This window comes from Aphelocoma coerulescens, chromosome 4 (assembly GCF_041296385.1).
Source record: "Aphelocoma coerulescens isolate FSJ_1873_10779 chromosome 4, UR_Acoe_1.0, whole genome shotgun sequence".
Classification (NCBI taxonomy): Eukaryota; Metazoa; Chordata; class Aves; order Passeriformes; family Corvidae; genus Aphelocoma; species Aphelocoma coerulescens.
In genome coordinates this window covers 63,022,944-63,046,426 of record NC_091017.1, presented here as the reverse complement: position 1 = coordinate 63,046,426, position 23,483 = coordinate 63,022,944, and the positions used below count along the sequence as shown (strand labels likewise).

The window sequence follows — 23,483 nt, the reverse complement described above, 5'->3', positions numbered from 1 at the left end:
AGAAATAATATTTGGATCTCTTTCTTTATAGATATCAAAGTACTTTATCATAGAATTGTTATCCTTTATTTCTTGTTCTGAACCAAAAATTTAAAGAGGAGAGGGAATTAAATAATGAGTGGCATGGTGATTTGGTAGAAATATGAGTTTTAAAATCCAGATTGGAGAATTCTTTGGTCTAAGAAAAAACCTTAGATCATGTTACCTTTTCTCTAAAAATTAGAGAGGTGAACTTTATTTCAAGACAGAACATCAGTGCTGGCTAAAGGGCATGGGAAGAAATGAAAAAAACTCTGAAGAATAGCAATAGCATGACTGACTACAGAAAAGGAAGGGAAAGGACTTTTTTCTTCCAGCAGCAAAATCCTTGCTGGCTGTAACTTTCAATAACACTTACCCATGACCCTGTCAGCTTTTAACTTTTGCTTTTTATTTTAAAAAGCACAGATAAGTAACAGATATTACTCAGCTCTTGATTTGGCTTTTTCAATAAGAAGTGAGAGTTAAACTCTGCTGCTACTGCTGTAAGTGCTATTGAAAACCATCAGCTTCAGTAATAAAACAAATCAGGTGGGAGCAGACAAGCATGAAAAAAGGCCTCAAAACGTTATTTTTTTATTAACCTTTTGTTGACATTAATACTCCACAGTAGGAGATTCACACAGTGCATGAACAGAAACACATTCAAGAATGAAGCACGCTTGCTTACACAGGAAAAGGTTAGAACTTAGTTAAGGACTAGAGCTCTCTCCCAGGATTTGTCTTCAAATAAAAGCTACAGTCAAGCCTATACAAGTTTCCTTGGCAAAACTATGGACCAGATCCAACAAGAGATGTAGGCATCTGTTAGATGGTTAAAACTAAACTTGCCATTCTGAAAGCCTCTGCTTAGCTGACTCCTGATGCTGATATTGCCCAAGGTCCCCATATTCTATATGTTTTTAAATTACATTGCCCAAATTCAGTCACAAGTACCTCTTTACACACGTGTATCTACACCTCTGCTTGATAGTGGAGGCACAAAACTTGAGCACTTCTCTCAATTCAAATCCCTCATTGAGGGATGAAGGAATCTGTGCTTCATCTTGATTTTTGAGATAAATCCACAACTTTTCTTCAATGACTGCTTAAAATAAAATGCAAGAAATTTTCTGGGAATAGCTGCCAAAGCTCAGGGCTAAAAATTTTGTGTGGTTCTGTACATAGGAACTTATAAAACCAGGTGTTAATTATTGGCCACTTATAAACCAATGGCTTCTGGACATTCTTCTGCACAGAATAAACAGTAGTGGCAAGTACTGAGGTACAGCATGTCTCAGTATTTCAGTCTCTCTTCATCAGGAAGGGAGATTGAGTAAGGAAGATGCTGGACACCTCAGACAGGAAAAGGAACTGAAAGTGAGCTTCCTTCCCCTGGCATAGAAAAGTGTTTGTCTTTCTCTTCTCCTCCCTTCCTTTTTAAAATAGTATATTTTAAAGGAAAAGATTAATTCTTTCATTAAAGGTGTAGTGGGTTGGCACTGGTGGGATGGGAGACACCCACCAGAGCCGGTCTGTCACTTCCCTCTATGGCTGGACAGGGGAAAGAAAATATAGCAAAGGTTCATGAGTTGAAATAAGATCTGGGAGAGATCACTCACCAAACACTGTCACAGGCAAAACAGACTTGAGTTGGGCATATTAAATGAATTTTTTATTAACAAAGTCAGGATAGTGAGAATTAAATCTCAAAAAAACACCTTTCTTCCCCCTCTCTCCTTCCCAAGCTCGACCTACTCCCCACCAGTAGTGTAAACAGTTCTCCATGAACTTCTCCAGTGTGAATCTATCCCATGGGCAACAATTCTTCATGATCTGCTGCAGCATGGGTCACCCTTTGTTGTAAGGTATTAGAACCTTGATAGTGTGCCCCAGCCAAACCATCTTTAGCTGTTCTTATCAGAGCCCTCAGAGTGGGACCAGGATGGAATTACCTTCACTGGCTTCACCTTGCCTTGCCACCTTCAGCTAGCTGCAGCACATCAGCCCCAAGAGGGTTTTTAAGATCCAGTCTGAAGGTTAGAGGGGAGAGGAGGGATATGTTTATGTTTGTCTTCTGTCTTTTGCTGTGTTGTTGTTTGGAGTTCATGGACTAACTTGGCTGGTCATCACTGGATGGGTTTTGTTGCTGTCATCCTCTTGATGCTGCTTGCCTGGATTGGGAGCCCCACCTGTTAGAGCCCTCAGGAATTCATCAAGGACTGAAAGGGAAACTACTAAGTTGGAAAAGAATTGAGAAAGAAGAAGCTGAAAAACTAACTACCAAGTCAGCAAGGAAAGATAAAAAAGGACTGTGCTTCACTAGATTAAAACCAATCACATTATCAGAAAAGTGTGTGCAGAGCTCATGGACAGGATAGAGAAACCAATCAAGCAGTGTAAAATCTCATGCACAGCAGTTGCAAAATGTGTATGTACTGTATTATGGATAAGTTGTAAAATGTATAAGCAGAGTATCATGTAAAGGTTGTAAGATGTATAAGTAGGTAAAATGCATAAGTACTGTGTCATGTAGAAATTGTAAAAAGTGTAAGTAAGAAAATGTATAAGTAGAGTGGTATATGTAGATGTAGATGATAAGTAGGTAGAATGTATAACTAAGCAAGGCTGCTCCAGCTTGGGTCTCCCACAGGGGCACAAGTCCTATCAGGAAGCCTGCTCCAGCCTGGGCTTCTCTCTCCAGAGGTCCACAGGAGCCTGCTCCAGCACAGGTTTCCCAGGTGTTCACAGCTCTCTCTCAGGCATCCACCTGCTCAGATGTGTGGCTCCTCCACAGGACTGCAGGTGGATCTCTGAATCCCTGTGTTCCTCCATGGGCTGCAGAGGCACAGCTGCTTCACCATGGGCTGCAGGGCAATCTCAGCTCTAGCACCTGGACCACCTTCTCCCCCTCCTTCTTCCTTTGTCTGGTAGCTTTTGCCATCTTTACACTTTACACGACTACACTTGACTGAAAGCACTCCTTAACTCAGGAGGCTGAGAACATCTAAATTTTACCGGCCTTCTACAAATGTCCAGATATTTAGCTATGCTGTACAGGGTATCAGGACAATTGTGTTTAATGACTTTTTGCAAGATATAGAATATTACTTATTGTTCCTTTTAAGTATTTCACTGGATATGACCATAAATACACAACAGGCAATGACTTTGACACATTTATTGTGGGGAAAAAAAAATAGCATAGATTTTGAGAATTAAAGACAGAACTAGAAATAGAGAATGGAAAAGCCCCTCAGTTTAATTGTGTTTTATTTATAATGAGACACAGCTGATGTATCACAGATTGGATATGTATGTTAGAGCAACTGTGAGCCTTGAGTAGACAAACTTGGTGGAAGACTATAATTCTTACAGCAACATGCACTAAGAGAAGGTACTACTCTTGGTTACTTTTTTGGGTTTTAGATATTTGACTTAGAATGTCCTCTAACTCTATCTGAAACTAAGGGATGCTTAGGTAATTGATTGGTTTTGTTCATATTGGCTGGAACATATGTATTTAACTTTTCTACTGTATATATATAATAATAGCTGCTAAATTTACAGATGAAATGTTTTAATTCCATCAGGAATTAAGGGGTAAGCAAGGTTAAATTACTTCAGAATGACTATTTGGTTATGTCATACTTGTGTTCCAAATTATAGATAATGTTGCACGTTTCACATTTTTTCCCCAAGAGATTTCAATGACCTGGTGAAGCCAGGTGAACTTACATTACAGCAAGGCAAAAAGGAATTAAAGGAAACAGTGAAGCATCATAGCAAATCCAAAGACAGCTAATTTTATATTACTAAAGAGTCAGCAGTTTATGTAAATATTCTCCTCACAGCTTAGCTGCTTTTCTTCTTGTTGCAACAATGCCATGTGTTAATCCTAAACAGATGAGCCCACATCTCCTGTTTGTAACTATGGTATTAACTGCAGAGCAGAGAGAATTTTAGTGTGGCATGATCTAATTCCGATGATTATTAACTACTGAAATTTGTTCAAGTATCTTTGTATGCCTAATTTAATAGACCTAACTTTATACATTAAAATTATTTTGCATATGAGAAACATGCCAATCTGGGACAAGAGAGCTTGGTCTACACAGATACTACAATACTGAAACTGTTTTATTTTAATTGCCTGGTAAAAGAACAAAGTAATGTGACAGCTGAATGGTGTCTCAACTAAGCTGCCCGTTGTTGATGAAGCCAGCCTGCACTCTGAGTGGGCTGGGTCTGTGCATTCACTTCTTACATGCCACAGATGAAAATGACCCAATTTTTTATTCTGACAACTGTTTAGTTTTAGTGTATGTGTAGTTCAATTTTCTATCCCCATTCCCCTCACATATATGGTTCTGGAGAAAAGTATCTTTTATGTTGACCTATAATGTGTCAATAAACAGTCCTAGAAGGTTTTATATCACACCTAGACTGGGTGTCAGTTGAACAACATTTAAGCTTGATTTGCTATAACTGTCTTGGAAAACAAAGACACTTCAATTAGGTCACATAATTCTTAGACAGCTCTTTGCTTGCTGGTGGGTGCTTTTCTTTCTTGTTACTTCTTTAAAGCAAACAAAACCTTTCACCCATCTGATTCAAGTCAAGCAAGTCAAATAGAATAAGCTCAAGGGTTACAGAGGAGCAGGGCTGTACTTATGACCTGACAGGCTGGAAATCAGTATTTATAGCAAGAAAGATTGGGAAAATCCTGTGATAGCTACCTTGAATATATCAGCCTGAGGAATGATAGACATGTCTTAGGAATTATTTTCTTCATATTTTTATCTATTTTTGTGGAGCTAAGCCAGTTTCTAATTAAGATTCTTAGTCATATATCTCCATCCAAGAACTTACAAGTTCCTTTTTGACAATAACAATGTGTGTTATTTATCTAACTGTACATCACATATTGCAGATGACATGAATTTTTAAGGTAACTTTATCTAAGAAGAATTAAAAAGCAATTTATTGCTAATGTTCACCAGTCTACAAGTACATATAATGCAAACACAATGCTTTCATGCATACTCTGTAATTTGTTATACATTCATTCTCTTTCAGTACTGCAGTGCCTACTATTACTTATTTATTCAACAGCACTTTTCCATTATATTTCGGAAACTTTTTCTGAAGTGCCAAAGAAAGCTAATAGTAGTTAACTTTGATGATATTTTTACCATTCCTTTTTGTTTTGCTTTATTATCTTCTTGGTACCATGAAACTGCCATGGCATGAGGATATACAGAAGAAAACTGGCCAGAGCAGCAGTGCTCTTATTCAGGCCAGGATGCAGATTTAGACTCACACGTGTTAGCTGGAAGCTTGCAAATATTTCTCACTGTTTCTTGGCTTAACTGGTGGGAAATCTCTGGAGATTAGTGTTTCTTATGAAGTGACTGCCAGTTTGGTCTGAAATCCTGTTAGTATGATTCTTCTCAAATTATTACTGTCACGTTCAAAGTAGTGAAGGGAAGCACAGATCCTTTCCAGTCATAGCCATGGAGATACATCAGTTCAACAACTCCTTGCTGACATTTGGAACAGTTGTGTGGGAGGTTCCATTTGCCCAATCTCAAATTTAGGCTAAAAGAAATCAATTGGAAATATACTTGATCTCTAGAAACAGGGAAATTGATATACCATACATTTTTTTCCCCCTGCCTCAATATAGAAAAAAGGAAGAAACCATGTCTTAGTAATTTTAGATGCTGGATGGTAAAGGCAATATTGTATTTGCTACCATTTGCTACATCACTCTTCTTGCTGAGCAAATAGTGTCTGCCTAAGTGCAAATATGACTGCCACATTGGAGACTGCACATCTGGGAACAGAATGGGCAGCAAGATTAATGAGATTTAGACTTTTTTTTATACTGCCTAACTACTCTAACTCACATTCTATTACTAAAGAAAGAGGTGTTGAAAGACTAAAACTAGTTCTTTCTGTCTAAAGTGTCGTGAGGTTCATATAGCACTTGAGTTGAGAACAAAACCAAATGTTACTAAACAGAATCAGAGGCTACATTTTTATATTCAACATGCATTTTATCAAGGTTATATTTCCCCCCCTTCTCTTACAGATTTTCAGTTCCCTTTTACGGCAAGTAAGTTAGAGAGATGATTTCTCATTCACAGTCCATGACACTATAACAAATGCTTCAGTTTTAAAGGTCCATGTCCCTGAAGAGCCTTTAGCTTTATGTTGCTTAACAGTGGTGTTTGGATAGCATGAGACAACACACTATCACCAGGATCACACTGATTTTTCCTTAAGGAATATAATCAAAGTCCTGTCTAATTGCCTTATTGTAATGTAATTATTTTTTAATGAAATAACTGACCTTATAGTTTAAACCTCAACTGATTTGTTTAAAATTTAGACCTTTGTTTTCTTTTTGCAAATAATATTTGTATGCTATATATATAAGTAACTACATATATGCAAATCCTTTTAAAATAAAAAATGTTCGTTAACAGCACTTATGAGGTATTTTAAAACACACACTTTGAAAAGTCTCCATTTCTCTTATTTTAAGGAGCTGGTCTTTTAAGAGAAAGTGTAAGGAAGTCTTGACTCTTGATTAAATATTTGTGTGTCTGGCCAGTCAGTAATGTTTTATAATAGCTTTTAAGAGTCGGTTATTAAATTGCAATTCAGCAATCAAAGATTTTTGAACTACACCTGTAGGTATTCATGGCAGCAAATCAAAAATTCATAATAAATGAGATCTATTGTATAGACTTATGACACTTTCAAGTAGACTAGAGATGGAGGGGTAGAGGGGCTCATATTAGAGAGCCTTGGCCTTTAATATATTTATGTCTCAAGTCCAAACTGAAACAGAAAATGAAGCAAACATTCTAGTCTGTGCAGATCCTTCAGAGTGGGTAATTGCATCATCAAAGCATATAAATCTTTGCACGAGAGTTAGACATATGAAAGGCTCCCTACTGCACCTAGCACAATTTTTCTCTTTTTAGCAATATATTTTTAGTTTAGAATCAAAAAAGCACATCAACAGTTTTTCCTTAGTGAATTTATGTTGTGATAAGTTCAAAATAATCACAGTGTCTCTTCTTTTCCTTAGAGATAATCATATGGCATCAGCTTAGAGCTAAAAGCATTTATCTTTAAATCTGTAAAAGGTTCAGAAACAATACATTTAATGAACACATTAGCTGTCAATTCTGCAACATCCGTGAGTGGGAGCTTGCCTTCCAAGGACTTAATGTTCTTTTTTAATTCCCTTCTGAGTGAATGTAAGCTGCAGAAACGAAGCACTCAGTGCGGTTTCCTCTGCACCTTGCAATGAGCAGTTCCCTACAGAACCATTGCCATAGTGCTAAACTGAGGATGGCACTGGTAAAAATACTTGCACATTCCTGGCATTCACTCTTTGGGTGCCATGGCAGGCTGCTTAGGAGAACACTGCTTTAGAATGAGCCATCAATCAGCGTGACTGTTTTCCAGTCTGACTCTCAGTTTATTAGTGAGCTAAGGAAGTATGTGGTGTAATGACAGATGTATTATTCTTTCTATTACTTCTTAATGACAATCAGTTAATACATTTGGAAAACAAGGTCTTTTGGAAACTATTGAACCAAGAGCTGTCAGAAGAGCTATTGTTGAACTTTAGTGGTGCATGTATATTTGCATATATATACACACATATGTGCAGAAATAGCATCTTTTCCCTTCTAAAAAGACTTGATCCATTGGGCTGTTTCATAGGTATATTCAGAGTTGTGCTTATGTTATGGGAAAATAAGTTTTCAGTGCTCCTTGCCTGTGACCCATAAATTCTTCCCTTGGTAGTGTATCCACAGGAGTATCATCCCAGTTTTAACCATGAGTCTGACAGCTGTCATGTACGTGACTAAATGTTAAATACGAGAGAAAAACCATCTTGATCTTTATAAATCACATAGAGCTTGTTTGGTCAAGTAATTGAAGAAGATACGGAAATGTCTGTGTAACCAGAAACAAGGCACTACAGGAAGCTTTTTTTTTTTTTAGGTTAATAAGTAATCTTTAACTTTTAAACTATATAATTGCATATGTTATAATTTGATTTTACTTGTATCCATTGTTAACAGATGGTGAATGTTTATGTAAAATAACTCTCTAAGTTAATAAAGCTGTTATGGATCTTCTTTAACACTTATCTGAAATAAAAAATTAAACATTTATTGCAGTGAAACTTAACTGGAAAGGAATAAAGCAATTCCTTCTAGGAGTAAACATTCCATTCCTTGAATTCCTGTAGTCATTAGTATTGTTTAATAGATGATCAAGCACAGAGACAGATGGGATTAAAATGCACAACACATAACCAGGAATGTATGTTGCATATTTTAGAATACAAAGTTCAGGCATAATGATGACTTACATGGTGTTCTGAATAGCTCAACACTGCAATTCTCAAAACAAATTTTATCAATAGGTAGGGCTAAGAGAGTTGAATGCTCCAATGAGCCATCTTGATGTATATGTTACCTGCATCTTTATTTTTTCAACAAATGACTTTGTGAGAGAGTCCTACCAAGAAATCTTACATGGTTGTTAACTATGGGAAAAAGCCTAAACTCTCCCCCAATACCTAAACACGTTTTTAAACTGTTATTCAGTGCTGATAATAACAAGACAATGATGATAATGAGATAATGTTACTTTAGGGAATGAAAGTTTATTTTTGTGTCTTTACTTCTTGAAGGTATGTATATGACAAAAAAATAACAGTATCCCCAGAAACTTTGGCTAAGCAAATTATTTCTTTTTCTGCCTTCCTCTGTTTCTTTTTTCCCTGCTTTGTTACTTCCTTGTTGTTTTGTGTAGAATGACATGATAATTCTGCGACTGGAAGTGATGTCAGAAGGTTACTTTAGTTCAACCTCTGGCTCAAAGCAGGGTCAATTATGAGATCAAAAATGGTTGCTCAGGACTTTATTCATCTGGGTCATGAGAACTCGTGAGGGGGAAGATGATACCAACTCTCTGGGAAACCTTCTTCCCTGCTGGACTGTTGTTATGGGGAAAATTCTTTCACTGATACCCAGCCAGAACATCTTGTTTCAGCTACTTATGCTCCTGCCAAACACCACTGTGAAGGTTCTGGCTAGGTCTTTTCAATAAGCTCCTCTAAGGTATTTAAAGGCTGCTATTAGACCCCCATTAAGGTTTCCAAGACAAAGGAGTGAAGGAAAATGTGATCTTTACAGTCTATTGATTTGTTGCTCAGTCCATGATTAAAATAACATGACTGTATAAAATTCATGGAAAGAAAAAAATGTCTTTAGCCATGTTATTAATGATTTAATACATTGCTTCTGTGATGGGAGCCAGCATTCTGAACACACCTCAGATTCTTACTTTTGCTATGATCATTTAAGAGGGACTCCAACAATCATTTAGGAATATTGGAGAGCATGAGAATTAGAGATGAGAAAGAACTGTTTAGGGTAGTCCAATGGGACACAACTGAGAGTGATGTGATACACTATGCAAAGGAAAAAATTAGCCTGACAATTAGCTCAATTTCTTGAATAATTTAAATCTAGCCCATATACATCAGTCAAAAACATCCTGTAGGCCTGCAGGAAAATGAACATGACAGAATAAAGGGGTTTTGCATCTATTCTAATTTTATTGCTATCCTGAGATGTATGAAAATATTCAGATATGGTGAAGGTATCAAAATAGAGTTAAAAATAGAGTTAATAGAGTTTAAAAAGTGGTTCCCAACAGAAGAATTAGTCAAACATCCTAAGTATCTTTTGTACCATGGAGGCTTTCTCAAGTACTGAAAAATTGATCTGGATGCTTCTGAAATCTTGTGTAGACTAGTTACTTGTATAAATACTCTTGACAGTATTCTTTTTTTTTTTTTTAAATTTGCCTCTGGCAGTAAAGACACCTGGGTAAATTAACACAGTTTTTAATCAAATTAATTCTTTTAGTAAACAGAGTGGATAAAATATATTTTAAAATCTGAAGGGTAAAACAAATACTATTATTCCAGAAAAAGTTATTATTTGTTTGAAGATACTTCAAATGAAAGAAAACATTCTTATTGAAGTGCAACAATATGTTGTTACCTACAAGCTTACTGTTTGCAGGCTGGTGGGTTTTTTTTGTTCAATTCCTAGGTGCTTTGCCAAATACAGGTGAACATTTGTATTTTATTTATTTATATATTTTTCTTCACAGGGGCCTGAATCCTATTAATTTGATATGAATTCTGTTGACTTGAATAGCTTTTAGACCAAGCCCTAGAAAGTCTAGGAAACAGATCTTTATATTGCAGAGTTTCTTTGATAATTAGGCACTAGAATAGATAGCCACTAAAATATTTTTTCCTCTGTGGAGTACCTGAAACAGGCAATGATTCAGTCATTGGTGTTTTACTGATAATGGAAACTAGCCTATATGATTATATATTGTGACAATTTTGTGTTGATTTTAGAAAGAACAGAGAAAAGGCAAAGGATGTCAACTTTCATAGTATTCTGGAAATTTTAAGATGATTCTACAGTGTTGAAAGAAAACATATTTATTGTAAGCACAAGAGAATCTATTCTTTCATTAACTGAATAAACCCCCTATCTTCTTTCACACAAGAAGTGTGAGAAATGTATTTCATAAATTAATACACATACTAGTAGTGCTGACTCAAAAGGTCTTCATTCTTCACAATACATGTGATTATCTCCTTTTTGGGACAGCTTTATTTTCTAGACTGATCAATGCACTCTATAGGTATAGAAATGCTTTTCAATTATCTTTTTAGCTCCTCAAAATATTCTGAGATTCTTTGCTGTTATTAAACCTTATCCTTGATGAGTAACTATTTCTTCATGTTTGTAAATTAGTGTCCCTGTCTTCCATGTTGGCGCCCTCCATCACCGTTTTCTAAGGTCATCACTGAAGAAGGCAAAAAGAGAAGCTTGAGACAAAAACATATTTTATGAAAAACAATGTTCTGGAGGGCTAATGCAGAGAAAGGGAAGACATAATTTATGCAAGCCTGTTTGCAAAACTGAATTTTAGGGCTCATTAGGGATAACAGGAAGAGATTACATTTTGTTACTCCAACAAAGCTTCTCTTTCTCACCAGATTTCACCAACTTTCTACTTTATTTTAAATTTTCTGAAATGTCTACTCTCAAATATAAGGATATATTTTTTAAAGAATTGCCTGAAGCTCTCTTGTGTACTTAAAATTCTTTTGGTGTTTCTTGGACATGGTTTGAAAAATCAGTCTGTAGCATTCCAAACAGCAATTCCAAGCATTACAAACAAAAAGCTTATTTCAGAGATTCTTTTAATTAAGCTCTTTAGTCAGCCGATATATTTAATCTGTTTATTGTTTCATTTGTTGGACTTGCATTAAGGATGATTTATAAACAAAAAAATTAAAGTGCATACAATGTCAGAGCACATGTTCATGCAACCCACAGAACTTAGAAATTAAAGTTGTCTTTCATTTTTCATATATAAAAGGATAATAACATAGATTTAGTATGGTCATATTTCTCCAATGTTTTATCTAGTTCTGCTGTTCAGACTTCAAAAGGCTATTGCAGATTTGGAAATACTTCAGAAAACACTTAAAGGAAATCTTTGTCTTCTCTAAAGATGTCTGACATTAATACCTAGAAATTCATAAAACTACCCTTTATGCCAAAATGGTTGATGGGAGATATTGCTATAAAGAATATTCCAGGCTAATTTAGTTCAGTACATCTACAAAGTCATGTTATAGTTTAAATTGTACAGTGGCTATTTTTTCCCCTTGGAATTGTCTGACTCATTCTGCCGGCTAAGTAGTGCTTAATTAATGCACACAGGAAAATTTTTCTTTATCCACATTGTGGCTTTACAGTGTGGTTATTACATATACTATTCAAATTCTATACTCAAAGTTTAATTAATGGCTATTTATGGCAAGTTCTTCTGTTTAACTCTTCACAGCAATGTATGAACACTTGACAAAGTTACTTGAATTTTACAATCCTGTAAAACCAAAGTTGGATGGTACCACTCCCTTTTCAACAAATGAATGAAACTCCAAAAATATATTAGGATCCAAGTTGTCCAGTGTAATTTTTTAGGGTGTTGGTATTTACATATAACATCATATGTTCAAATTACTACTCTTACTGTCTTTGACTGTGCTGGAAAATATTGAGCATTTTTTCATTTGGGCCACACAATTTCAGAAAATGAGGATAATACAATTAACAAGCACTTGTGAAACAATTCCTCCCATGGAGATATTGAAAACTCAGCTGGATGTGGGCCTGAGTAACTTGCTCTAGATAACCTTGGTTGAGAAGGAAGATTAGACTAGATGATCTCTAGAGATCTTTGCCAAACCCAACTATTTTGTGATCCTATAATTCATCTTAGTCATTAGTCTCTTCTTTCAGACCCTTACCTCATCTGGCTATACAACATAATCCAGCAAACTCCCTACAGTGTGAAGCAAGAAGCCAGACTTTTTACCAAGTGAAACATCATTAATTTTCTTACAGTCTCTTTCTGGAAAGCTTGAACTTCCCTTAAAATTTTGATCTCATCTCAAATATCCGCTAGGCAAAATGGGTAACTGTTGTCAAGGACAGAATTAAGCATGGACAGGCTCTTATAAGTGAAAAAGATGTTGCCTTAAAGGCGCCAGAGTTACAGAACTCTGAGTAAGAAGAATGCTTGACAGCATCTACAGGAGGACAAAATTTCTGTCCATAGAGACCCTTTAATAGAGAAAAAGCATAATGAGAGCCAGGACACTTTTTAAAGGTGTGCTTGCATTTCCTTGTATTTTCAAGTTAAGTTTAGATGTTTTAATACATAGGCTCTAAGTTGACCAGAGACTTCATGGGGTGAAAGTAATGGCCTGGGCTATGTACATGGTCAAATTAAATTACTGTCATGGTCTTGCCTGGCCTTAAATTCTGTGATTATGAAGACATTTCCCTAGAGAAAGTCATGACTTAAACCTGCAATTAGTTCCACTTAAAGGAAAACTGTTAGATTGAGTTTGATTTCCTTAAGACTCGTGAGAGATAAGAGGTTAAACACTGATGGCAGCACCACTCTTAACAAAAAGTCCCAGGCACGGCCTCAGGTTCTTGGACAGCCTCCAAATACCACTCAGAGAAGATGACCCTGACTATTGCTTAGTTTCAACTTTCTGAAGTTCCACTCAGTTTATATTAGCTAGAAGTTTAGTCCCATTACAGATAATTCAGGATGATGACTTAAATATTAGTGTGATAGGAGAACATTTGTCACCAGTGTAGTTTTTTTTCCCATCCTGAGTAGCTGTAATTCCTTTTAAAATAAAAAGGAAAGAAATAGAAAGGGAAGTTTTAGGTGAAAAAGGCAGGGATTTTGTGTTGTATCAGCATAGATGCCGTTTTCCAGGGCAAGTTTCTACTTAGTGATTTGTTTTTCTTCTTTGATTTTCTTTTTGCTGTGATATTATTGGCCAGTAACCAGCAAATAAGTAAACTAATTCTGCTTGTACTCTTACTCTACCTTCACTGTACATCTGAAGAATATTTATTTTGAATAAAAAATTGTCCGCACTTAGTTTCTCATTAGGAGAGAACAAAGCACAAGAAGGCTGATCAATCAAATAAACACTTTTCACCCTAATGAGGAAAATACCCAAATTTCATCAGCAGAGGGACTGGACTAGGATGTACATATAATTTGCTGCAGCCCAGTTGCATCCCAGCCCCAATGAACATGCTGTACACACTTGAGCAAGAGCAAGTCTTTCCATATTAGCTAAATTTAGCATTACCCAGAAAGATCCATAGGTTTTCTTAGTGGCAAGGACATCCTGATCAATCACCATGAGGGATGGACATGTCACACATATGCCATTGCCTTAGGATGGAATTCTTTATATCCATTAGTCCTCTCATGTTAGTTACAACAATCTGATAATTTTTAAGCATGGATACTATTATTAAAAGACTTAATAAGTATGTTAGAAATAGGAGAATGAAAGATGGAATGGAAGTCTTACCAAGCAGTTCCATAGACTTATTATTCTTGGTTTTAACTGAGGAAAAATTGAGTTGCATTTTGATATTCATGGTGCTATTGTTATTTTTATTAAGACCCAAACTCATTTTCACTACTAGCAGGTTAAGATATATTTAAATTGGTTTGATTTTTTTTTCTCTTGGTTGGTGGAGGTGTTTATTAGTCCTGTTTCAAGTGTCTGAAGGTCTGAATCCTGTTTCTAGTGATTTATGACTAACTGTGATCTTTGAAGACACTCCTTTAAGAAAAAAAGTACTAAATACAAGAGGGAAGAAAACATAGTCCTGGATGAGTGGTGTTTATGAAGGTGTTAGGAATATCTGACTGCAAATGTTAACTGCTCCTAAACATGAAGGAATAATCTCCAGCTATTTATGTTATTACCTCTGTTTGTTCCATATGTATATTTATAATTTTATGCATATACTAATGAGTCATATAAATTACAAGATCTTAAATTAAAACCACTTATATTGAGCACATTCTGGAGAATGTATTTTCAGATTAATTCATGAGCCTCACAAATATTTAACCAATGCTTTTTCACTTCAAGTTTTGTCACATTTGTCATCCTCTTCATCCCTCAGATCTCTCCTCTGCGGGATTCCTTATTGGTTACACTGTCATTGCTATATAAAAATTTCATTTTCAGTGAACTCCTTGAAGCTTAAAGGATATATATATATATATCCTTTTGTTCTAGAAACAGGTAATGCTGGAACTGCAGGCTCCATGATCTGGAATGATATGTGCACCATAAATGACCAGGAAAAAAGTATTTTTAGTGCTGAAGATGAGAACTGCTAAAAGTGCAATTTTTTTTGTTACATATTTTTCAATTGGATAGTACACTAAACACCCTTAAACTAACAGAAATTTTAAGCATTCACACTATTTTTTCATTTTTGATATCCTACCTCACGGGTCAGAGCACTTAATAATGTTTCATCTGCTGTCTTGCACGACAGTTCTGCAGAACACCTACATTCCCATTTAGGACCAAGTCTTAGAAATACTCATTTAGTATTAGCCACATTTTCTTCCCACTATATTATGTCTTTGTTGTTTTTCTGAGACAGTTTCTATGAAGGAATCAGATTTGTCTTTCCTTTATAAGTTTTACATATATCCACAGTTTTTCTGATTCTTAGTGTACTAGATGGACCACAGTATTTGTTGTCCACTAGATAAACAAATAATAAGTATAAACACAGCTAGCTACTCGAGAAATATGATTCTGCTGGGCAGCATAGGAGAGTTGGACCCCATGGCTCTAAAAAGACCAAAGCTGGCCAGCATTATCAGCCTGGCCAAGATGGTCTACCTGGTTTCCTGATAATTTCAGTGAAATTTTTTCATTCATCTTCATCATTTGTGCATCATCAAGAGAACATGGATTCCAAGAAGCAAGGAAAAACATTTTTTAAAAAATCATAGCCAAGGTCTAAGCACTATGTGGATAAATGGCATTTTCTGACATATTTTTCTCTAAATATTTTTTATTGGTTTATAATTTGAATTTCAAGGTAAACAGAGATTAGAGCATGTAAAATTTAAAGCTAAATTGAAAGCATGAAAATCTAGACTAGCATTCCCAGAATCTAAGAATTAGTTAAAAAACTAGTAAAGTAAGACAATTGTTTTAATTTAGCATAAAAGCTGATCACTGAGTACATCAGAGATCTTTTAGAAATCTTTTAATTTTCTACTGCTACTCATTGTTGAAATTTCCTCATTATGCATCCTATGTTGTTAGACTGAAATTTCTGATTTTTCCTTCCACTGTCAGTTTCTGAGCTATTTTCTTTCACACCGTTTCCCCTCATTGTTTTCCATGGTCTTTAATTAATTTCTATATTTGATATTATACAGCTGTAGGGTATTCCTCTCTTCTATGCCTTTGGTTATATTTAATACAATATTAATCTGTATCATCCATATCTTACTCTATCTTTGTTGCTTGGTAGCCTGTTTACCCCTGAGAATATATTAACTAATCTGACAACTATTTCCTTCTGACATTAAGCAGACTGATGTATTTTTCCCTTTTCAATCTCAATTTATTTTTAATTATAAACCTTAATTAGATCATGGTTCCTACCACTTAGGTACTTTTTCATATGCTACATCTCTAATTGTATTCTGTTTTATTTGAGTGAATTTTTTTCTCTTTTGGCTTCTTTAGAAAGTATTACCTCAAAAAGCTCAGAATCATCTCAAAAGAGGGACTAGTAAATCATGGTTTTGCTGATTAGGTATTTTGTTTTATCCTCAAAATGTATTATATTAAAATACATGTATCTCAAGAATTACTTGATCACAGCTCTTCATCCAAACACTTTGCCAGCTCTGATGAAGAATAAGGCACTTGGACATCGTTCTTGCCATGTGAATCAGATGTGGATTGTGCACTTGTTAAATTAGAAATAGGGCAGATGAGAAAAGGAACTTCAGCATCTCTTAATGTTATTGGCTCCGTCTCAGATAGATAATGCTTATTATTATGAGGTGCTGAAGCACGTCCAAAGAAAGCCAATGAAGCTGGCCAAGGCTCCAGAGCACATCTTATAAGGAACAGCTGAGGGAGCTGGGGCTGTTTAGCCTGGAGTAAAGGAGGCTTGGAGAAGACCTTTTCACTCTTGGCAACTGCATGAAAGGAGGTTGTAGCCAGGTGTGGGTCAGCCTCTTCTCCCAGGTAACAAGTAACAGGACAATAGGAAATATACTCAAGTTGCTCCAGGAGAGGTTTAGATGGGATGTTAGAAAATAATTCTTCACCAAAAAGGTTGTGAAGCACTGGAACAGGCTGCCCAGGGAAATTATTGAACCACCATCCCTGGAGGTATGTAAAAATATGTATATGTGACTCTGAAAGGCATAGTTTAGTGGTAGATTTGGCAGTGCTAGGTTAATGGCTGGATTTGATCTTACAGGTCTTTTCTAATCTACACTATTCTGTGGTTCTTTGATTCCATTTCTTCATCACGACCATCAAAGCTGTGCAAGTTCTGTGATTGCAGTGGTAAGGGACCATACTTGGCTTGCAGGAGATGGGCTGTGTTGGCTATAATCATCTCCAGATGTTGAAACAAGAGCAGAGAGCTGCAGAGGTCTCTCTGAGGAGGCACAGCTCCAGCTGGCTCCAACCAGCTACAACAGACCCATCACAGGGCACAGCTCACCTTATCAGCCAACCCAGTGGTGCCTCTGGGATAACATGTATAAAAAAAGCCAACACACTGCATGGCAGTGAGGAGTGAGGAACATGATGTGAGGAACAGCCCTGTCAGCAGAGGTCAGAAGAAGAAGGAGAGGAGCAGAGATTCTCCTGCTGCCCGTGAAAAGACTGTGATGGAGCAGATGTCCACACTGCAGTCGAAGACCTCATGCCAGAGCAGGAGGATATTTCCTGAAGGACTGTGTCCCATGGGTGGTATCCCATGACAGAGCAGGAAAAAAGGATGAGGAGGAAAGAACAGTAGAAAGGAAAAATTACAGGTTAGCCAGGGTCCCCTATTCCCATCTTCCTTGTGCTGGTTGGGGCAGGAGGGGAGGTGGAATCAGGTGTGTATTTGAGTCTTGGTAAAGGGATGGGTGGGGGAAACACATTTTAGGTTTTCTCTTTATTTCCCACTACCTAATCTATTTTAATTAGCAATAAATTAAAATAATTTTTCCCAGGTCGAGTCTATTTTACTTGTGATTGTAACAGATAAGTCAGCTCTTTATCCTGTTCCATGAGCTTTTTCATTTTATGTTTTCCCCCTGTCCTTGAATGGGGCTGAGAGAGCAGCTAGGTGGGTATCTGGCAACCTGCCAATGCCAACCCATGTCTGGATATCTGTTCTCACCTAGAGACTGAAGATCAGTGTATTTATGTTAAAGTATATATCAAAATATAGGAACCAAACCCATGACTAATATGCTTGTGATCCATATCTGTCATTACCCTCAGTTTAATCCTTTGTATACATATTGAAAGGAGTAGTCTTTCCATAATACCCTTTATTAGTGAGAATTGTAACTCTACTGGGCTTAGTTTTACTTAAACCATTTTACATAGTAAAACTTAACTTATACAAACAAATAATAAAAATGAATTAATGCATCACCCTCACATCTGGGAAAACAGAGTTTTGATTCAGAGTTCTTCAGGCAGAAAAATTGAGACAAGTGTTTACGGACATACATTGAAAAATGAGTTTCTGAAAATACATGGTAGAGACTATGGTTTATAGTATTAGAGAATATCAGCTTTATATGAAGAAATTAAAAATTTCACAATTGGGCAAGTAACACAGCCCAGTATTTTCAGGCTTTGTGATCTAAATTCTTACCACTATCTTCCAGTTTAAAATACATTTTCCTTGGGGACGCAGTGGTGGAAAGGAATGAACGCAAGGTTTTGCTAATCTTGCAGAATATTTTGAACATCTTCTGAAGATTTCAAGTGTTCAAGATATTCAGTCTTTTCCAGAATCTGTTCTCTTCGGTTCTTTATTGAAAGAATAAATACTAGAATGTGCTGTATGGTCTTTTTCCCCTGAATGTCCCATTCTGTTTTATCTGTGTTCTTTCTTTTTTAATGTCTTGAAGACCCCATGTTTATTTTCCACTTTGGTAGATCCAGGTTCATAGAGACCAAGTCACATTAAATATTTGGTGCTAAATCCATAAACTCCACTTAGACGTTAAAAAACAGAAAAACAAACCAAAGTGCAAAAGGTGCACCTTAGAATTTCTCACTTGTCCTTCATAACTATAGAATCAAACACTGAGTTATAATGACTTGATAAAAACTGCCTGCACTTTTTCTCCTCTAAGGAATAACTCTTTGTTGTTATGGTATCAATAATGTGATAACTATAGATTTTATGTGTCCTGCCAAAGAGCCTGGTGACTGCTCATGTTTATTTTGCCGTTTTTCCCCTCCTTCTTTCTTTCATCTAAATTTGAGCAGGCAGAGTTGGGAAAAATTTCCATTTTTAACCTGTACCAGAAAAAAAGAAACAAAGTCATGGTGTCTGTTGGGGAAAACCATAGGACTTTATTTACAATTAAGAAAATTTAATGATAAATCTATATTTGCAGTACAACAGTTAGTAGTGTTTCATTGCAATGCACCATGTGTCAACACTTGGTGATAGAAAGTTGTGTTTTTAGGCATAGAAACATTATTTTCTACTGTTTTTCTGATTGTACATATTCTACAACTATGGTATTGACAGCATACTAAAATAGCTATATTTTTTAAAATTCTATTCCTTATATAGCAGTTAAAAATCTGTTATAAATTCGGAAATAGGAAAGGATTTATTCTTGTAACCAGCTTGTGAAAATTCATTAGAAAGGTATTTCAAATGGTTAACAGGACCTCACTGAAATCTGTAAAGTACTTAATTTGTGTCATGTGCTTTTCAATTAAAATTTACCCAAATTCTTCTTACTAGAGTTGCAGAAAAAAATGACTTCAGGATGTAATTATCAATATGAAAAATGCACTATTTAAGCAGTAAAGAAATATGGAGATGATTTGGTTCTCAATAGATATAAATTTGCTTCATCTTTCAGGAGTTAGCATAACTGTTGCTTTGCATAGGGCAGCTGTCCAACACAGAAAGTTCTAATAGTCCCTCTACCAGAGATTTATTCAAAACTAAAGAAAATGTTTGACTTTAAGTGAATCATATCTTCACAAGCCTTGACCTCTTCCACCTATTTATCAATTCACAATTTTTAATTTTAGGAATGGTGGCTTGGTATCATGACCAGAGTTCTACCCATTGTGATCTGACTTTGCAAGTTTCCTCTGGGCTGACAGAGCTGTGTTCAGACCTCACTGTCTTTGTCTATCTCTGCAGACGGCAGAGGTGTGTTCAGACCACCTTTCTAAAGTCAAATTTGTCCAAATGTGTGTTCATGGAAGAAATTTGTCTTTTTTTTTCCAGAATGATGGAAGAAAAGTGAAGAGCTAGCTAGAAAGTTCAGCCAGTAATGCCCTCGCCATGAAAAAAAGACTTTTAGAAAGATTGTTCTTAAGTTCTAAATTTCTTTGGTCTTGTCGATTGTACTGCTTTAGGTCCTAGGTAACCTGGACCTTAGTCACTTTGGTTTTTATAATGTTGCTTTGAAGAGGAAGTTAATGTGACAGGTCAAAGAGAAAGATTATATAAGGTAACATACTAAGTGCTTACATTATAGCTGTCATAATAGGAATAAATGTCAATTTGGAGCTATATACAGGAATAAGATACTAATGTCCAAGATTTTCAAAACAGAGTATAAAAAATTTGCTTGTTGTTGAAATTTCAAAAATTCTGTCTTTCTTCTGGACCTGTCTGTGCTTAATGTTTTTAAGCTTTGGTCAATATTTTTATCTAGCTGCCACATTTCTTTCAGAGATTTAAAATTGATTTTTTAACAAGTATTTTACAATTTCAGCATAGAGGTTTTCATTTGAAGATTGCTCTATTTGATTACAGTACTTTAGAGTGATGCAGTTGATGGCTTGAAGCATTTGTGATGAAAAAATTCTACACACGAGAGACTGTAGAAACAAGAAAAGGAGATTAGTCCTTTGAATAACAGCTTTAAAATTATTTCAGAAGGGTTATGAGTACTACCCAGCTAAACCCATCTTAGTACTTCCTGCTTTTTTTGCTATTATCTCAGGCTACACAGCTGATAAAATCTTGTTAGTACATTGATGAGCCTATTTAAAAGCTATACTGTATTGAGTCGTCTATTACAAAATGTATGTACATAAACCTATTTGACAGATTGAAAACGTTATTATGAAAAAAATAATGGTAAGAAAACAGACTGAAATAAAATTGGCCAGAAGGATTCCAACAATTAAAACATTCATGTGTAAAGTACTTCTGTAAAGCAGATCAAAAGAATGGATTCTTGATCCCTTTTAATTAGTGGTTTCTTTTTGCAAGTTATATAGGCTTTTGTTCCAGTGATTTTAAATTCATATTTCTCTCTTTGCTCTTGCAGATTTGGTTAAACAAAGACTATGTAATAGGGACCTTGGATTTCTGCACTATTCAGATGCTTATGACAATTTTGTCTACGAAAAGGGTAGCTCATTATATGAGTATGAAATCTGCCTCCACCAATCTATTTTCAAAGAAAAGGAAATCCTGAATGGCTCCCTGAAACAGGCTTGGAGGAGTGAGCCACTGTCCATGAAATGAATGTTCCAAGCCTGAACATCTGGCAGGACTGTGGCTGGATTACACTCTTGCTTTAGGGAAAGGAACTAATGGTCAATTACAAGAATTCACATTAAGATAAAACCCTCTTAGTAACTGGTTTCACTGAAAGTAATTGCCTTGCTTGAAAACCATTCTTTACTGGCTTAGAATTATGAACTCAGATTTTCCTGGTAGCTGAATTGAAATCAGTAGAACTAAGACAGGTCACAACTAGTCTAAAGTGTAAAAATGGAGGCTGCAGTAGTCCCCTGGGTCCAGCCTCTGAGTGATGACAATGGAAACACATTTTGAAGTCCATTTATAGCCTGTGGTCCTCCATTTTCAAAATACTGTTATTTTGCAAAGCAAAATTTACCTAAGAATGCAAAAAGCACAAAGCTTGCTACAATATACATTCAGATCACTTGAGTCAGCTGGACTGGACATGCACAAGTCCAAGTTTACATAGAATTACACTGGCAAAACTTAAATCTACAGTTTATCTCCTAGATTTTAGCATCTCATTCCTTCCTTCAGTTATGCTTTCTTATCTCCCCCCAAATGTGTGCTTATCAAACAAAACTGTTCTGCTCCATATCATGGAACTTCCCTTTTAATTTACTCTGACATAGGCAATTGCACCAAAAAAGCTATTAAAGTAAGCAGTCTGTGCTAATGGAAATCTTACTTCGGCACGTAACATCACTGAACGGTGATGGTTATGGTGTAAAAAAAAAAAAGCATATTTTCTAAAACCTGCAGGTGTTTTAAATCTGTCTTTTAAATTGTCTCCCTTGAGCCTGTGTATGTTTGAAAGCTGACTGCTGTGTATAAGAATTATTCCAGTGCTTTCATATCTCAATATTTTAGTGGTTTAACACTATCAATTGACATGATATGATAGATTGTTAGATTCTGTTAAGTACTTAATATATACTTCCAAATTGCCTCAGTACTGCTGTAATGACTCCTCCCACTTAAAAACCTCAAAGGGAATTAAGTGACTATAATGGTATTGAAGTAAACGCTAGGCTATGAGTTTCTGTGGAGTAAAAACACAAAAAGAAAAAAGAAAACCCCAAAAGTTTTGGAACAAAAACTGAAGTGCTATACTACTTGTTACAGGTAGACTGTTTTTTGGCTACTGTAGTAGAAACTGCACAACTGATAATAGATAACAAATGTCCATCCTTCAGTCATCCTGGCCTCAATTTTGTAGGTTAAGTGGATATATTTATTTATTTGTCTTAAATTTGTTTTCTGTTTTTTCAAAGATGTCTTTTGCAAGCAAGCATGGCTTCACTGAAGTCTAATTCATATCATCCTACTAATGTTTAGGTAAGCCCCCAGTGGTAAATATGCCCAAGTTAGCAGAGACAATGTTAAGGAGAATCTGTTATGGTTTTATAGAATCCATATAACTTAACTCTGTATTTGCATGTGGAAATCTAGCTATAGCAATTAGTGCAGTCATATCACAAACAATGTGTTTACATGGTGATGATTAAAGCCATCCTATTAAATCATGCTTCTAGAAAACACTAATTTTGGACTATTTTGGAAAAGAAGCAATAATAATGTATTTTAAATTCCACAAATATTGGGATGACCGAATATTGTTACTTAAAAATAAAATTACAGTGAAGGGTTATATTTTGGATTACTGTATTATCTGCATAGCAGTGTCATCTGTATAAAACAGAATTTTTCCTCTATCATATGTCCATATGATTCCACCATCATCATCTGAAATATGGATATTTGCACCAGCTGAGATTCTGAACCATTTACTGTTAGAAAAGCAAGGGTTGTTAGATAATATGTAATTATTTCTGTACTAAGAACTTGGGGTTTATCTCTTCCCAGTTCCTTTCTATCTTGCTATCAAGTTACTGATTCTCTGTGGAGATACAGATAGAAAGCAGAAGTGAGAGCGCTGCTAAACTCATGTCAGAAGTGGACACACTAACGCTGCTAGGCTGCAAACCATGGCAGGCAGCACAGCCTACCAAAATAGCTAACATGAGGGAACGGCATGCTTGGTATGTACCTGTGCTGGTTAGTGCTAGCTTTTAGTTTTGCAATGTTATTAAGAAACACAGATATGGTTGTTATAGAGATTGATGCTTATATAAGAATTTATTTTTAGTTACTGCTGAAAAGGTATAAATACTTAGCTCTGTATCA

General features: G+C 35.8%; 1 long non-coding RNA gene across 1 annotated transcript; it reads left to right on the top strand.

Annotated features, from left to right (window-relative positions):
• Window positions 1-16,707: 16,707 nt before the first annotated feature.
• Window positions 16,708-21,593, top strand: LOC138109123 (uncharacterized). Its single transcript, XR_011150291.1, has 3 exons — window positions 16,708-16,936; window positions 17,028-17,592; window positions 20,043-21,593. It is a non-coding gene; the product is annotated as an uncharacterized lncRNA (long non-coding RNA).
• Window positions 21,594-23,483: the final 1,890 nt, after the last annotated feature.